The sequence below is a fragment of the Columba livia genome, chromosome 10 (genome assembly GCF_036013475.1).
Source record: "Columba livia isolate bColLiv1 breed racing homer chromosome 10, bColLiv1.pat.W.v2, whole genome shotgun sequence".
Lineage (NCBI taxonomy): Eukaryota > Metazoa > Chordata > Aves > Columbiformes > Columbidae > Columba > Columba livia.
Window position 1 is genome coordinate 19,979,023 of NC_088611.1, and position 16,621 is coordinate 19,995,643.

The 16,621-nt window shown below is 57.3% G+C and overlaps 1 protein-coding gene across 2 annotated transcripts in view; it reads right to left on the reverse strand.

Annotated features, from left to right (window-relative positions):
- The window catches only part of PLXNA1 (plexin A1), a 114,766-nt gene extending 100,717 nt beyond the window's left edge, over nt 1-14,049 (reverse strand). For both annotated transcript variants that reach the window (XM_065075649.1, XM_065075648.1), the window contains exon 1: nt 13,905-14,049. The gene's annotated coding sequence lies outside the window, so the exon portion shown is untranslated. The remainder of the gene's footprint in view (nt 1-13,904) is intronic.
- Nucleotides 14,050-16,621: the final 2,572 nt, after the last annotated feature.

The following is a 16,621-nucleotide window of genomic DNA, read 5'->3' on the forward strand; positions in this document are numbered from 1 at the left end:
GCACAGCTGGCCCCAACCTGCTTTTAACACCACCAGCAGCACCAAAGCATTAACCAGGGATGGCTGCTAACAAGCTGCAAGAGGAGCCCATCGGCTTCGCTGCTTCTGTCCCGCTTCACAGCAGCACTGGGCGCAGATGCAAAGCCCTAGTTTGCGGGAAGCACAGCCCGAGCCCCTGCACAGAGGACAGACCTTTTAAAGGAGCTGGGAGAGCCGACAGCGCCGGCACGCTGCCTGCCGCCCCTGCCACCTGCCTGCCTGACAAAGCCCAGGAGGGCCCGGGGCAGGGGAAATGGGGGGAGCACGCGGGCACAGCAAGGAGAAGCACGTCCTTCTGGCATTTATATGCATTAAGGAACGCGGGGCCAGTCATCAGGCAGTTGGCTTGAGAGGCTCTGGAGGGATGAGGAGGCGCGGGTGGGGAGGATGGAGAGCTCTGCACGCTGCTGTGCCACAGCTGGGGCTTGGTAATACAGCACAGCAAGGAGGCAGCCAAAAATCCACATCTGTGTGACCTCTGCATCCCCAGCAGTGGGGAGATGGCCACAGGGAGCCAAGGCAGACAGCTCAGCAGTGCCTTGGATGCATCCCAGTCCCTATAGCCTGGAGAACAGGAGCTGAGGGACGACCTTCTCATTCTCAACAACTGCCTGAAAGGAGCTTGGAGCCAGGGGGGTCGGGCTCTGCTCCCCAGGAACAAGCGCCAGGAGCAGAGGAAACCGCCTCAAGTTGCGCCAGGGGAGACTGAGGTTGGATCTTGGGAACCACTTCTTCCCCAAAGGGCTGTGGGGCATTGGAACAGGCTGCCCAGGGCAGTGCTGGAATCACCATCCCTGAAGGGGTTGAACAGATGGAGATGAGGTTCTCAGGGACATGGGGCAGTGCCAGGGCTGGGTTATGGCTGGACTCGATGATTTTGAGGGCTTCTTCCAACCAAAATGATTCTGCGATTCCATCTTTTCCATCCCTCGCAGAGGCACAAGCACCCCTCGGTAACATGGGTTGGTACAAACACCCCCTGCCAGCACAAAGCCCATCCCAGTGACACCATCACGATCCATCCACCCAAGGCAGAACCATCGCTCCCCAGGTCTGCAGCTGGGATACGAGCTCAGCCCGCAGTTCCCCACCCCAGCCATGGCAGATAAGCCAGAGAAGGAGGAGAACCTCCCTCTCCTTATCACCCATCTCTGACTCAGCCCTCAGCCAGGATAACCAGGGGCAGGATCCCCATCAGGGAGTGGCTCAGGAGGAAATATGGCCGGTGGTGACAGCGCGGCTCTGCAGCACCCTAGACCGCGTGGGGTTGTGTGACCCGCCAGCCAGGCCCCACACATGGCTCAGGGGGCTTAATCATCACCGTTTGGACCACACAGTACCCTGACATCCCATAGAGCATCCTCAGTTCTGCTGCCCCCCTTCCCAAGCCAAGGAGCCAGCCAGGGAGACATCAGAGGGGAGAGGCTTTTTTCCCCCTTCTCCTGCTTCCAACAAACATGAAACCTTTCCTTCCCAGGGCAAGCCCAGCCCAGCCATCCCTGCAGCCCTGCCAGCTACACCAGGCCCTAGTGCATGAAAAGGCTCCAGGGAGACCTTATTGCACCTTCCAGTGCTTAAAGGGGACGGTAACAAAGATGGGGACAGACTTTTTAGAAGAGTCTGTTGCGATAGGACAAGGGGTGATGGTTTTAAACCAAAGGAGGGAGATTCAGGCTGGATATGAGGAAGAAATTGTTGGCCCTGAGGGTGGTGAGAGCCTGGCCCAGGTTGGGCAGAGAGGTGGTGGATGAACCATCCCTGGAGACATCCCAGGCCAGGCTGGACGGGGCTCTGAGCACCCTGAGCTGGTGAAGATGTCCCTGCTCATGGCAGGGGGGGCACTGGGGGAGCTGGGAAGGTCCCTTCAACTCAAACTATTCCATGATTCGATGACTGGGCAAAGCCTCCACACCACTTCCAAACCCTCTCTGCAGATCCACCAACTCTCCCCTGCCCAAGAACTTGCCACCCTGCTCCCTTCCACCTCCAAGGCAATAGCCTCAAGGGAAGCGAGCAACACAGAGATCAAAGCCAGGTGCCACAAAGCTCCATGGGTGTGGAGAACACCAAAACAGGAAGCCACCAATCCCAGAAATCACCTGCATGGTCTTAAGTCTCCTGTTCCCACCATCTTTTGCAACATCGAGTGCCTCTGAGCGCAGAGCGCACAGCCCCACCACTGCCCGGGGGCAGCCATGCTGCCCAGCACCTTCACTTTTACAAGCTTGTTGGTAAGACCATAACCACAAGCACCCCAGATCAGAGTTTATGAGCCCCCAAACCACTCGGAGGTGTAGGACCAAGCCCCGCTGTCGGCACAACCTCCCGATTAGCTCCGAAAAGCCACAAGCGTGGCAGCAGCTTCATCACTTCTGTTTTAGGGAGTAGGAGAGCCAGAGGTCAGGATGTGGGGCTAGAAAGGCCTACAGGAGATTGTCAAATTAATGTAGGGAATTGCTACTCAGGAGCCAGGGCACGAACAAAGCGAGGCAGAGCTGCGGTGAGCACAGAGAGCACATTCTGCAGAGCTCGGCCGAAATTTCTGCTCCTAAAGACACGTTAGCAGCAACATCTTATCCTAGTGCCCTGACACCAGCGGGGGTTTTGTCCTGTCCTGCTTGAAACCAGCCGCAGGAATTATTTTAAAGGAGAAAAAAAAAGTAGGAACGGTTAGTTTGCCTGCTTTCTTCAGTATTAAATGATGTGGGTACTTGAGACCTGGATCAAATTAAAGCGGGGTCCAAGCCCCCAGCGGTGGGGGCAGCACGCAGCCCTGCACCGGAGCAGCTCCCGGCCCACGGGAGCAGCAGCACAGGGTTCAAAGGGCATTTCCCTCCCGTCACACCCCCTCCACCCCCCCGGAGAGGTCATGGTACAGCTAACGGCAGGGCAGCTCCTCCGCTGGCACGCACTTTAAACCATGAGGCACCCAAACCCCCCAGGGCTGCACCCAAATACCATCTCACCCCAGGGAGGACCCAGCCCAGGACCAACGTGCAAGTGCCACCCGGAACCAAGACCTGCACTGTGCACACCACGGTCCCAAAGCACGGAAAACCCCGAGCAGACACCCTGGAGTCAAGCCCAGCCCTGAAACAGCCTGCAATAAAATAATACATTCCCCAAGCCTGGCTGCACGCTTGCCAACTGGGAGAGCAGGACCAAAAATACACCCCATCTCACTTGCCTGGATGGCAAGAGATGCAGCACAGAGCATCCTGCAGCACAAAGCACCCCCACGCAGGGCTGGGGGTTTTCTGCGCACACACACACATATATATACACACATGCACAAACGTATAGGAGGAAACCTGCCGCCAGAAACAAAGCAATTGCGCAAGCGCCAAATCCGCCCCAGTCACTTTCATCCCATGCCAGAAAGGACGTTTGCGCACGGTTTCACCTCAAAAGTGGCCGCGCTGAGACGGTCACAGCTGCTGTGTGACCTGGATGGAGCTGCCCGCCTCGCCCCAGCCAACACTCCTGCACCCCGACTTCAAAAGAGCCTTTCATCAAAAAAACATGGGCTTGCCCCATAAATGCCTGCATCCCACTTGAGCGCTCCCAAAGAGGTGGCAAGGGGCCCACAGCGTTCATCCCCCAAGAAACCTGAGTGTGGGATGGCAGATCATGCTTTGGGAAAATAATCATCACTTTTGAGAGCAGAAAGCATGAGTACTGGGATGGAAAAACTAACCTTAAAAGGCAAAGACTGGACAGAGCGTTAAGGACCAGCTCTCCACTCGTCCAGGCAGCGAGTCCAGAGCACTGACAGATGCCGAGTCAGCACAGGCGGTGAGGATACAAAGCGGCAGCCCTTGCAGAAGCACCTGAAGGTGGGATTTAAAACACGCTGACGAGCACAGAGGCGCACATCTGGCACCCACAGACACACCTGCAGTCCCCACTCCTGCATCACCAGGACCCCAGTGAGCTCACATTGCCCACATCACATCCCCACGAGGAGCCGGGTGGGGGGTCCCAGGCGGGTCTGCACCCCTAGGGTTAGAGAAAGCATCATTTTGTCTTGGAGAGAAGCTGCTCTCCAGCTGTGGGACGAGATCTGCAAACTGTCCCAGGAGCTTTACAGTCTTGTACTTTGCAAGGGAGGCTGGAAGAGTGAAGAAATGGGATCGAAAACCCCCATATAACCAACCCCCAAAAGGGAAAATGGCATTTAGTGGGTCTTTACCTGCAATCTCTCCAAGTCACTCGCTGCTCTCAGCCCTAGGAGAAGGAACGGGCTCCATTTTCAAACGCCCAAGCTGCTGAGCTGCCAGTAATTAGCAAAAGGGAGAGAGGGGAGATAATCTGGGGGGGGGAGAAAAGCCCACAGGCCACAGGAGAGTCAGCCTCACCATACAGCTGGTGTATTTTTAGGTTCATCTGCCTGGGAAAAGCCTTGCAACAATGAGGAAAGGCTGGTGGTGGTACCGAGTTAGAGCTGCACTACATATGCAATCGCCTGCAACAAGGCTAAACTTTAACTCCTTCCTTCACTGCACACAGTCATTAAAAACTATTGAGCCGTTGTCTCTCCCTAGCAGGCGAGTTAAATCATTACAAATCTTATCCCTGGTTCGAACCACACCCTGATGAAATCAATGGTGAGCTCTGAAGCTGCCCAGCTCCAATCTCCATTACTACCCCCTGCACCAGGAATATCTTTAGCATCTTCCTGGGCAGGGGCTGAGGACCGTGTCCTGTCCTGCACATGTGGCACAGCAGCTTCCACTCCTGCCCTGCAAGGATCTTCTGAGCAAGGAATTCCACCTCTTCTGCCCTGAGAAACATGACGAGCAGAAGCAGCCACCTACTGCCCAGGGGCTTCAACAAGAAACTTGACCCTCAGCAAAAAAGGGCATAGAAGAATAAGTAGCAAGGAAATTAAATAGCATTTCTCAAGAGTGCAATTCCCCTTCCCTGGTCCTCTGTGAGAAGTGACATCACGCCAAGGAGAACAGCTCTGCGGCCACCACGTGCTCTCGCCATCAAGAGGCTGCACGCTGCCCTGCCGAGAGCTGTTCCCAAACGGGATCACCAGCATTTCTGAGGTGGAAACGCCGGCTTCCCCCAAATGACCATCCCAAGGCACAGAGGCACGCAAGGACAGTCCCAGCGGGTCCTGCCCAGGACAGCTTGTCCCTGCTGTGGAAACCAGGCATGGACTGGGACCTTAAATGTGTTCGCCAACTCCACTCAGCTATGCCAGAAGTGCAAGGCTGTCCTCTGGACTCGATGATCTTAAGGGTCTCTTAAACCACAATGATTCTATGCTATTCTTGCAACTCATCTGGGTATTGAAGTCCACGTAGGGACCACACAAGGATTGCCAAGAGGCTTTCTATATGAGACGCATAAGCTAGATGTGTACTTCCCAGGAGGAGAGTGCACCCCATCCTTCACTTGAGCTCCTACGGCAGAAGGAAAAACATAAAGACCTGGATCCAAGAAATGCCTGGGATGGAAACCAAGGCACAGCCCATGGCTGAGCATCCGCAGAGGACACAGCCTGCTGCCTCCCCATCCTGCCTCAGAACATTTGTCCATCAGCACATATGGAGCAAAACCCCGAACCCCTTTGCACCTCTCATCACACCGCAGACCCTGACCCAAGGTGCCAGGACCACAACTACAGGACTTCCTACTCTCAACACCTGGGCCGGCTTCTGGCTTCAAGCCCCAGACTGATGTGAATTTTACCACCTCAACCAGGATCAATTAACAACATTTTCTCCCCAGATTCAGAGCAAAGAAGTCCAGACCAAGTCTCCTGAAAACCACCTTCCACCTTGGCTTTGGCTCAGGCACTCCAGACCCTGGTCCCATCTGTCCATTGCCCCACGTAAACACCCCAAACACCAGCCCTGTTGGCAGAGGTCACCTGGGTGCAGCTGGACCTGCAGAAACCCAAAAAGTCACATATGAGCCAGGTTTACCAACAGCCAAAAAAGTCCAACAAAAGGTCATTTGGCCACCAGCATCTTTCCCTTGTTTGATCTCCCTCCCTGTGGCATAACACAATGCTCTTCGCTCCCAAACCCACGGCTCCACATCCTCCACCAGGCTAGTGCAGCCATGCACACAAGCCGATGACCTGACTCTCTCCAGATCAATGTCCCTCATCCAGCCCGGCTCTCCAGGCTGTTTTCCCCTTTCAAAACCACACACACACCTCCTGATCACCTCCACAAGGCCAGTGGCAGAGCTGCGCTTCCCCAAAACCTCCAAGGGAACCCGGGGAGCTCCTTCTTTGCAAGGAGGCGCCCCCACAGGAGTACCCATGGCTGCTGGACTCTGGGGCTGGGGTTTCATCTGAAATTCCCAACCTCCTGCCCGGCCTCCATGCTGACACCAGCACTTGCACCGTCACGTAGCAAGCTGAACGCAACTGAGTTAGTTCCCATTAAAACAGACCACAAAACTTCTCCAGATGAGGTTTCCCAAGCTAAACCCCAAGCAGTACCTGCCTTTGCTTCCCCCCAGCCTCCGTCCTTCCCTTCCCGCCGTCCCAGTCATGCTCCCCAAGCACCAGCAGTTGGAATTGGCTCAGGTCCCAGCTCAGCATGGCCCCACGTTTTATTTGCTCAAGGTAGGGCAGCGAGACAACCGGAGAGCTTAGTGGAACCTCACTCAGCAGTGAGGGGAAGGGGAAGAGCCCGAAAGCTTCCTCACAACAACCACCACAGGGGAAACTGTGCCCCGAGAGACTGACGGGGGCTTCATCCGCAGCATAATGGGTGCAGGGTGTCCGATAAAAAGTTCGCGTTGGACATGAGGAAAAGGTTCTTCACGGAGAGGGTGCTGGGCACTGAACAGGCTCCCCAGGGAGGTGTCACAGCCCCAAGCCTGACAGTGTTCAAGAAAAGACTGGACAACACTCTCAGACACATGGTGTGAACTGTGGGGTGTCCTGTGCAGGGACAGGAGTTGGACTCGATGATCCTTGTAGGTCCCTTCCAACTCGGGACGTTCTACAACTCTATAAGCGTGGGTGCAGCAAGGCTGCTTCTCCTCCCCGCAGACCCTGGCTGCAGCCCCAACCCGCGAGGCTGCTCACGCTGACACCGTGCACGAGGGGCCAAGACCCCAACAGGCCCCGGCATCACGGATCTGCCTGTTCACCGCAAAACCGAGGAGGCAGCTGCCTGCGCTGGGAGGGTTGTCCAAGCACCGCTGCCAAAAATCCACTTTCTGCTAATGAAGGTGGCTGGATGGCGGCTCCAGGAGTGCCGTCACCCCATGGAGAGCCAGGAGCCGAGCACGGCACACCCGGCCAGCCAAAAGACCCCCTGGCACAGGCGCATCCCTCCCTCCCGCCTCTCCCCCACGCCAGCACAAGGCTGTGGGAGCAGGACCTGTCCCACGCGTGCCAGTGAGCCCGTGGGCACCGCCGTGCCGATCATCAGGAACGGCAGCGGGTGTTGGTGGAAGCTGGGGCTGCCGGTGGCGTCACGGGCTCGGCAGCGGCTCTCCTTCGGAAGCGGCGCTGCCTTCCTGCCTTCCTCCTCCCCCATTTCTTCCCGATGACATCAGCCTGAAAAAAAACAGGTTCTTGACTTTCAGAAGGGCTCGTCAGGCTGATTCTGGTCCCGCCAGAGAGGGGAGAGCCCCTGTGACTCCAGGAAGGATGGAGCCATCCAGGAGCCAGACCCCGAGATATGCAGCCTCAGGCAGGGATCCTGCCAGCACTTCTAGGAACAAAAAACACCGAGGAGGAGATGGGGGTGGAGGGAACACAATGCTGCGGTGCTGAGGAACGGATTTTAAGTGTTATACGGTTACGGAGGCCTCAGCAGATATAAGCTTGAGCACACACCCTGGCTCTGCCACCGCTCAGGTACAAAGTAGCCTGACCCACCGAGCACAAAAACCAAAACCCAGGGGCGGCTCCTGGACCCCTCCAGCTCCCAAAGACAGACAGCAAGTCCAAAACAACAAGACAGGGCTTAACACCGCCCAGCAAACCCTTCCGAGGGCCACAGGGCTGGACTGGGACCAGCAAGGAACACGATTCTGCGAAACATCCTGCCCTCCGGCCACGCTCAAGGGTTATTTTTAAACTCCTAAAATATTTTTGGATTTTCCTCTTCCCCTGTTGAAACCAACAGTCTGCACAGGAAGAGTGAAGCAGCCTCCCATCCACCGAGCACGGCCGCCCGCACAAACCAAACAACTTATTGCCATTATAATTACCCGCGATGTTATCGGCGGCTCTGACGGGGTCGGCATTGGCGGGAGGAAACGTGTTTTTCACATCACATCGCTGGAAAGGCGAGACCATCCTTCCTCCCACCCTGCCCGTGGGGTTGGACACCAGCAGCACCACCCGCTTGCACCCACACAATGTTAATTGCGAGGGGTGGGAAACAGCCCCTGGACACGGGGCTGCATCACGCAGGAAATATCTCCCCACCGACTCGAGCAGCAGCAGGAATCTGCTGCTCTTCTCACCAGGGATTTACCTCTGCAAGAGCGTGGGTATTTTGACACACAAGCAGTTGCTTAACTAAGAGCATAAAGCAAAGGGACTCACCGAGCTCCTACAAATGATGCTGAGATTTACCTGGACGGGGGTAGCGCCGGTGGCGTCCGGGGCCCGATCCTCTGCGGTAGCAGAGGATCGGGCCCCGGACGCCACCGGCGCTACCCCAGAGAGGTTTAGAGCATCCTAGTAATGGTAGGAAACCAACCCTGCTCCTAACCCCTCATGCACCAGAGCGCATCTCTGCGCCACCAAACTCCCAAGAAAACGCGAACCGCTCGACATTTATCAGTTCAAAACACCCGTGCAATTAGCGAGATTATTTTTTTTTCTCCCTCCAGTATAATTATATACATTTTAATGCAATTACCACCCCTGTATTTTGTACATTAAACAGTAGGCAACCGAAGGAAGAGAGAGGCTTTATTTTTCTTGGCTTGCCTTCCTGAAAATAATAGTATGTTGCAAAACAGCTCCGGTTTATCTTCACCAGAAAAAGAAGGGGAGCAGATGGAAAAAGGGAAGGGGGAAGGAAGCATCTCCCGAAGGGAAAGCACAGATTGCAGTGTCCATGCATTGCATTGCCCTCGCCCTCCAGTCCTTACACGTACCTACACCTGGAAACCAACCCCAATAGCAGGGACAGGACTCAGAAACAGCCTCAGGCTCCATCGTCCACCGACAGAAAGGAAAACTAAATCAAGCAAATGGTTCTTGGTTACTCAACCCCCGAAGACGGGGTCATTAGCTGGATTAAAGCTCCCGAGCTCCGGCCAGCAGCACGGATAGCAAAGTGCAGCTAAACTGCCCAAATTGGATTATTACCGCTCCTGGGTCTCTGTGCCAAGTTGGCCAGCGGATTGCGGGATGCTCGAGATGGGGAGGCGGGCGCCCAGCCCTGGGGATGTGAGGGGACATGGGGAGGAGATGGTCCCTGCATGGCAGGTCACCCAGATCCCTGCAGCCTGTCCCACGTCCCTGCCATGCCCTCACCCCGGGCACTTTCTCCAGTGAAAGCTCTCACAAGCTCAGCTCAAGAAGCAAAGAGGATCGTGCAGCTTTGCTTGCACCCAAATTGACCCCAGAGATAACAAATGTCTGCGGTTCAGGTGACAAACAGGGGGACCAGGAAACTGCAGCCCATAGGGCCAGGGTGAACGCAGGTCCTGTCACAGAAAACCACCCTGCACCATAGGAATGCGGGGGTCACCCAAAATAGTCCATCTTGCACCACGCAAGGAGGCTTCAGAAGAAGAAAGGTGCAAAAGTGCTTGAGGAGCGCAAGCCTGACAGCATGGATGTGGAGTTTGCACACCAGCAACAAGGAGGAGGCTTGCCAAGCCTTGGCTGCAGGGAAAATAAACTTCTAAATGTTTTGAATTCAGAGCTTTAAGTGGTGGCTTCCACCTGGAACAAGGGCTGGAGGCGGCCATGGGATGGCCAGGGAAGCAAGGCAAACAAGGACACTGCCCCGTGCACGGCCGCGCTCAGACAAGCTGGTGGGAAATGTGTGTTTTGGCTACACAACGTGGAAACCATCAGGATTTATCGGCTGGAGCTTTTCTCCTCCATGATACACAAGATGTTTGCTTGAACTTGGCTTCCAAGCGTAGCTGGAGAATCATGCTGGGGTATCTACGTGGCTTCCATGCTGCATCCTGGCCAGGAGAGTAAGAGGGGCATGGCTGAGGCTGCAGGTCAGAGACGCTGTCAGAACATGTGTTCTCACCACACACCACCAATTTGTAGTGGCACATTCCCCACAGCACTGCCCAGAACATGCCATGGGCTACAGCCCAAGAGCAAGCTGGTTGTCCCCACCAAATCAGCCACCGCAGAGCCGGAGAGAAGCAAACACTCGCTCCCACCCAGCTCACATGGGACCGCAGCACCCAGCGCCTTACTGGGAAAAGGGACCCCAGACCAAGCCCAGGAGGGGTAAGGGATTGGGACCATGCTGAACCAAGCTCCCCATTCCTCATGATTCCCAGCCCTTGGGCATTCCTCCACACATTCAGAACACCCCTGAGCCGTTCACCAGCCCAACACTGGCCAGGAGCCCTGTGCCCACTGGTGCCTTGCACATAGCACCCAGGCATCTAAAGACACAATCTGGAGGAGGCATCGATGGATCACAGAGATTAGCAACCCAAAATCTCCAAGCGTATGTCCCACCAGCCCAGGTCAATGTGAAATCCAAGCTTACAGTCAGCAAGGACGATGTGTGGGTTTTTATTCGGGGTGACCACACAGAGAGACGGCAGCACCGTCACAGCCCTGCCTCTTCCACAGTCCACCTTCCTTCTGCTGTGCCAGCAGCACCAAAACACAGACTGACCCATCCCTGCAGACAGAAACGACCACAGCACTGGAACACCGAGGCAGTCGACAAAGCCCCGCGGGATGCAGCAGAAGCCCGATGCTGTGAGCAGGCTGCCCGCGGGCTGCAGGGCCAGCACCAGGTTCCTCTGCCCCAAAATTCCCGGCTCTCCCGGTGGTGGGTGCTCCAGCCGAGAGCACGGCAGGCAGCAACAAAGGCCCTGACCCACACTCAACCCAAAGAATAGACACGTATAACTTTCCCCCATTAAGTCCGATCCCAGGGCCAGATCCTTCCCTTTGTTCAACGGATGTCGAACACAGCGAATTCACCAAAATAAATAGCCTGGCGTGACATTTCCACCCGGGGAGAGGGGCAGGGGCTGGCCCCGGCTGCTGTGGGATGGAGGAGGGGAGGCAGCCCTGCCAGCACGCAGCAGCGCCGCTTTTATTACCCTCTTCCATTTCGGCTGCGCAAGGCTCCGGCGAAACAGCGCTCGCCCGGAGCCGCCGGCGTGGCCCTCGGTCTCCGCCGGAGTTTGTTTATCTCTGGCAGGGCCCTGCGCCTCGCACGGGAAAAGGGCTTTGTGTGCCGGAGAGGCACAAGCGCTCTTCTCCACGGCTCCGTGCGCAGCGCGGGCGTGCGAGAAGGCAGATGCCTGCGCTTCACTCTAAATCCAACGCGTCTACTAAAAAATAATATAAGCGGCGAGAGAGGAAAACTCTTGCTGGTGCCAGTATCGCCATGCTAACAAAAACAACGCCACCGAAACTTTAATCTCTGGGGTACCAGCTGCAGAAAGCTGGGCCACCCAATGGTGCCGGAGCCAGCCAGCCCCCGGCGCAGCCGCCCGCAGCCCCTGGGGAAGCGGCACATCCCGGCTCACGGAGCAGCGGCACCGGCAGCCGAAGCCACAGGCAGATGGGAAGCGCCGGATCCCAGTCCCTCCTTCCCCGCACGATCGGGTATTTTGAATCCAAACTTCCTTACCAGCCTTCCTCACGGCCCCGTGCTGCCACACCGCTTCCCGCGCCGGCACCCACGGGCACCGGCAGCCCGTGCCGCGGCGAGCGGCAAAAACCTTCCCCCCTACGCAGCCGCTTAAGAATTTATCCGTGCACCCTCCCAGAGGCTTCTGCCCTGCTGCTCTTCCTTGGCTTCTCCACCTTTCCACCCGGCTCGGTCACCAGTGTCTTGAGAGAGAGACATCGAGTCACTCATTTTACCCACTGAGTATATACAAAAGACCCTGAGATTGTTCAGGAAGCAATTAGCCGCTGTTCAGAGGAAAATGGTGTTTTCAAATGGATAACCTTTGATGTAGTCAATAGCCTCAGCTCCTCTTTTTTTTTTTCTTTCCTTGCAGCCACACACACAAAAGAAATAGAAAAAAAAATAAAAGAAATGCAGCGAAAGGCTGGTAATTCTCCCCGACACAGCCCTCGCTCAGCAAAAAGGGATTTTCTCGCAAACCAGAGGAAAAGCAGCTTCGGAAAGGCGGCTCATCTGCCCAACTTTTCTCCCTTCCGTGTCCCAGAGCATATGAGAAGGATCATGAATGTTCATCCCCCCGTTAGCAGGTTCTGCTTTTGTTTTGTCCTCCCCAAAGGAGGAGGAAGGGGAGAGCTAACAAGTGAGGTTAATGCCTGTCTTTTCTCTCCCATCCATCTCCTCTTTAACCAGTGACCTTCATGTTAAGCCCTGTTTACACACCAGCCCCCTTCCCTGGCTCCCCCCACCCCGGCGCTCAGCCAGGGGCAGAAGGAAGAATTTCCCCGCAAGGAGGACAAGGGAGAAGAAGGGATTTCGGGATTTATTTCAGCATGCCACTGAGATTTTGCAAATCCCTCCCTGCTTACACGCCGGATCTGCCGTGTGTGTTTGCAGGGCAGAAACGGGAAAGGCAGAGGGGTAAGGGACACCAAACGTGCAGCCCAGCTTCATTTGCCACCTTCCACGTTAATATCGGAGACGGCGGGCGCACAGCGGGCACGCAGCCCTGCACACAGGTATCGCAGCCGCCCACGCCTCGCTCGGAGAGGTGCTCAGGCTCTGCGAAACTACAACACGATCACAATAGTAACGACGGTACCGAGGGCGACGGCAGCCATCCCACCGAGCGCCCTGCAAACCCGAGCCGGCTGCTGGGGAAAGGGAAACGCGGGGAGAACGGCGGCTCTGCGGGTGTCGGGGCGAGCCCTGCCTGGATGCCGCGCACCGCGCCCCGGCGCGATGCGAAGAAGTGGGGATGGCAGTGTAGATGTGGGGCAGGGAGGATGTGAGGATGTGAAGAAGATGGGGGGACGCGAAGATGCGGGGATGCAAAGAAGCAGGGATGGCAGCACAGATGCGGAGCAGGGGAGATGCGGGGATGCGAGCACAGATGTGGGGCAGCACGATGCGGGGCAGCACGATGCAGGGCTGGCAGCGCGGATGCAGGGCAGGGCGGATGCGGGGATCCAAAGCGGCGAGCCCCGGGAAAGGCTGCGCCCGGCTCATGATTCCAGCGGTACCGGACTCGGGTGGGCAAGGGGATGATGGGCTCGCCAGGGAAGCAAACCCCGCCGAGAGCCGGGGCTGCAGGGAGGCGGCCAGGAGGCACCCCCGGCCCCGGCACCCCGCGGAACGGCCCGGCCCGAGGAGCTCGGAGCAGGGAGGCGGCCCCCGCCCGGTCCAGACCGCACCTGCCCGGTCCCCAGCACCCCACTGCGAAAACAGCGCGGGGTGGATAAAGGTTCGGTTCCCGCTGGGGTTTTGTGCCCCCCCGCGGGAGGCGGCTCCCGCGGCCGCGCTCCCGGAGCCGCGGGGCGCAATGCGGGGCTGGCCCGGGGCGGCAGCAGCGCGGCGCCGGCCCGGCCCAGCCCAGCCCAGCCCGGCCGCCCCCACCATGGGGCCGCCGCTGCCCTGCCCGGGCCAGCCCCCGTTTCTCCGCCACCGTGTGTTTTTTCTTTTTTTAGCGGGGAAGGGCAACAAAGCCAAATCGGCGTATTTGTACCAAATCAACCGATCGGGCGCATAAAGGCACGCGCCGCGGAGGAAAGTTGCAACCGGGTTACTCACGGCTCCGGTCCCCGCTCGCCTCCGCCGTGCCAGCCATAATTGCATTCCACACCGAGCCGCCCGCCGGGCCGTCGCCGCCGCGTCCTCCTCTTCCTCCTCCTCCTCCTCCGCCGCCTCCTCCGCACCCGCCTCCCCCCCCCGCCGCCGCCGCCCGGGGCTCCGCGCCCGCCTCGCTCGCGCCGCCGCCGCTGCCCCGCATGAATGGGACGGCGGCGCGCGGGGCCCCGACGGAACGCCGCCCGCCGCGCGCGCCCCCGCCGCCGCGCGCACGCACGCGCACGCCCGCCCGCCCGCAACCGGGAGGGGAAACGGGAGCGGCCGAGCGCCGCCTGCAGGGGGCGCCCGAGGGACCGGGGGAGGGGAGAGGGGGCGGAGCCGCCCCGCCCGCCGCCTATTCTTAAAAGGGCGATGCCGCGCAAGGGGCGGGGGCTTAAAGCGGCCATGGTGCAGTGGGGACTGGGGACCCCATGAAACGCGAGTACGGGGGCAATGGGGGGGCCAGGACTCACCTGAGGGCGAAGCAGCGCGGGTGGGGGGGGGGGTCCTCGCCGGCCTCTCCTCTGCAGCCCACGGCAGCGCAACTTCCCAGAATCCCAGAATGTCAGTGGTTGGAAGGGACCTAGAAAGCTCATCCAGTGCAATCCCCCCATGGAGCAGGAACACCCAGATGAGGTTACACAGGAACATGTCCAGGCGGGTTGGAATGTCTGCAGAGGAGACTCCACAACCTCCCTGGGCAGCCTGGGCCAGGCTCTGCCACCCTCACTGGGAACAAGTTTCTTCTCAAATTTAAGCGGAACCTCTTGTGTTCCAGTTTGAACCCATTGCCCCTTGTCTTACCATGGGGTCTTTCCAGAAAGGGTGTCCGTTCAGCATCTTTCCCCTGGCCCCGTATCCACTCTGCCCCAAAATAAAAGTACAAAGGGGGAAAACATAATAAAAGCCATAAAAAAAAACCAAAAAATACTAGCTGGGGCATGAGGGGGTAATTTGTACTTTTTTAAGCACACTCGGTGTCTGCCACTTTTGTCACCTTCATTCTCCCACCCCTGAGCTCTCTCCCTCGCTTTGCCCTCACACCACCCCGGCTACAGCTTCCCTTCCCGGGGACAGCGATGTCCCCCTGCCTGCCCCCAGAACACCACAGCCCTGTGCAAGGGGTCCTTTGTGTTTGTGTAGGCCCTACAGGAATGCTGTTTCATCTCTCAGTTGGGAAGGGACCACAGGGGCCACCTCTCCATGGGCAACCAATGCGAGGTGGGATGTTCACCCAGGTTTTCATGGCGGGGGGAACAAGGAAACATTTCACCCTTCAGAGAGGGATGTGGCAGTGAAGTCTGGGAGTTGCCCTTCTCCGTGATGGAGGGTACATGCTCACCCTGTGCAGGCACCTTCACAAAGAGCTCCTCCACCACTGTGATGGAATCATAGAGTCATAGATTCATTTTGGTTGGAAGAGACCTCAAGATCATCCACTCCAACCATAACCCACCCTTGGCACTGCCCCATGTCCCTGAGAACCTCATCTCCATCTGTTCAACCCTCCAGGGATGGTGACTCCAGCACTGCCATGGGCAGCCTGTTCCAAAGTCTGACAAACCTTTCCATGAATGAATTGTTCCCAATATCCAATCTAAACCTCCCCTGGTGCAATTTGAGGCCATTTCCTCTCATCCTATTACTTGTTACTTGGGAAAAGACACCAACCCCCTCCATGCTCCAAGCTCCTTTCAGGCAGTTCAGAGATCAGAAGGTCTCCCCTCAGCTCCTGTTCTCCAGCTGAACCCCCCAGGTCCCTCAGCCGCTCCATCACACTTGTGCTCCAGCCCCTCACCAGCTCCGTTCCCTTCTCTCAACTCGCTCCAGCACCTCAAGGGCTTTTCTGCCTTTACTTCCAGCCCTCAGCACCTTCAGCATCTCAATGCTCACACCTTGCTCAAAGCCCATCTGAAAGCGAAGATCACATCCCTGCGGTGGGGACAACATACGTTTTCTGACACAACCAGGCTTTCTCCCCATTTCTCCCCACCCTGCCCTTGCCAACGTCCATCTCCAGGCAGGGCTGGGACCAGGCACGTTCCCCCAGGATGTGGCATCGGTGCTGCCGTTCTCCCACCTCTCCTTTGTGCACAGACACACATGGGGCCCAGACTTAAAAGCTTTTGAGGTGGAGGAGAAGACAAGAATGGGTGCGTTCTGCCGGCAGGGAAGCGGCTGGGGTTTGGCTCGCTTCCCCTAGATTGAAACACCTTTTTTTTTTTTCGCCTTCCTCCAAGAGACTAAATTTAGTGAATTCCTTTCACATTAAAAACTTGTCAGGTATTCACATCCAAAGAGGCTGCTGCTCGGGTCCCTCAAGGGAGTTACCAAGACAGCGAAACCTCTTAAACATATAAAGAAGAAGGGGGAGATATTCAGGCAATCTCTCACTGCTGCTTTTGAATCCGCTGTCTCCCAGGACTGGTGCACGGGCACCTCGGTCCCACAGCTGCCACCTCCTGCTGCAGCAGCAAGAGGAGAGGGATGAATTCATCCTCTCCAGGGCAGGACCGAGCGATGCAGCAGCACTGACCCCAGGCCAGCTCTGCTCGTCTGTGTTCCCCTGCTCAGCTCCAGTGGGAGGGAAACTGAGGCAATTTATTTTTGCTATAAGACCATACAATAGTTTGGGTTGAAGGGACCTTCCCAGCTCCCCCAGTGCCCCCCCTGCCATGAGC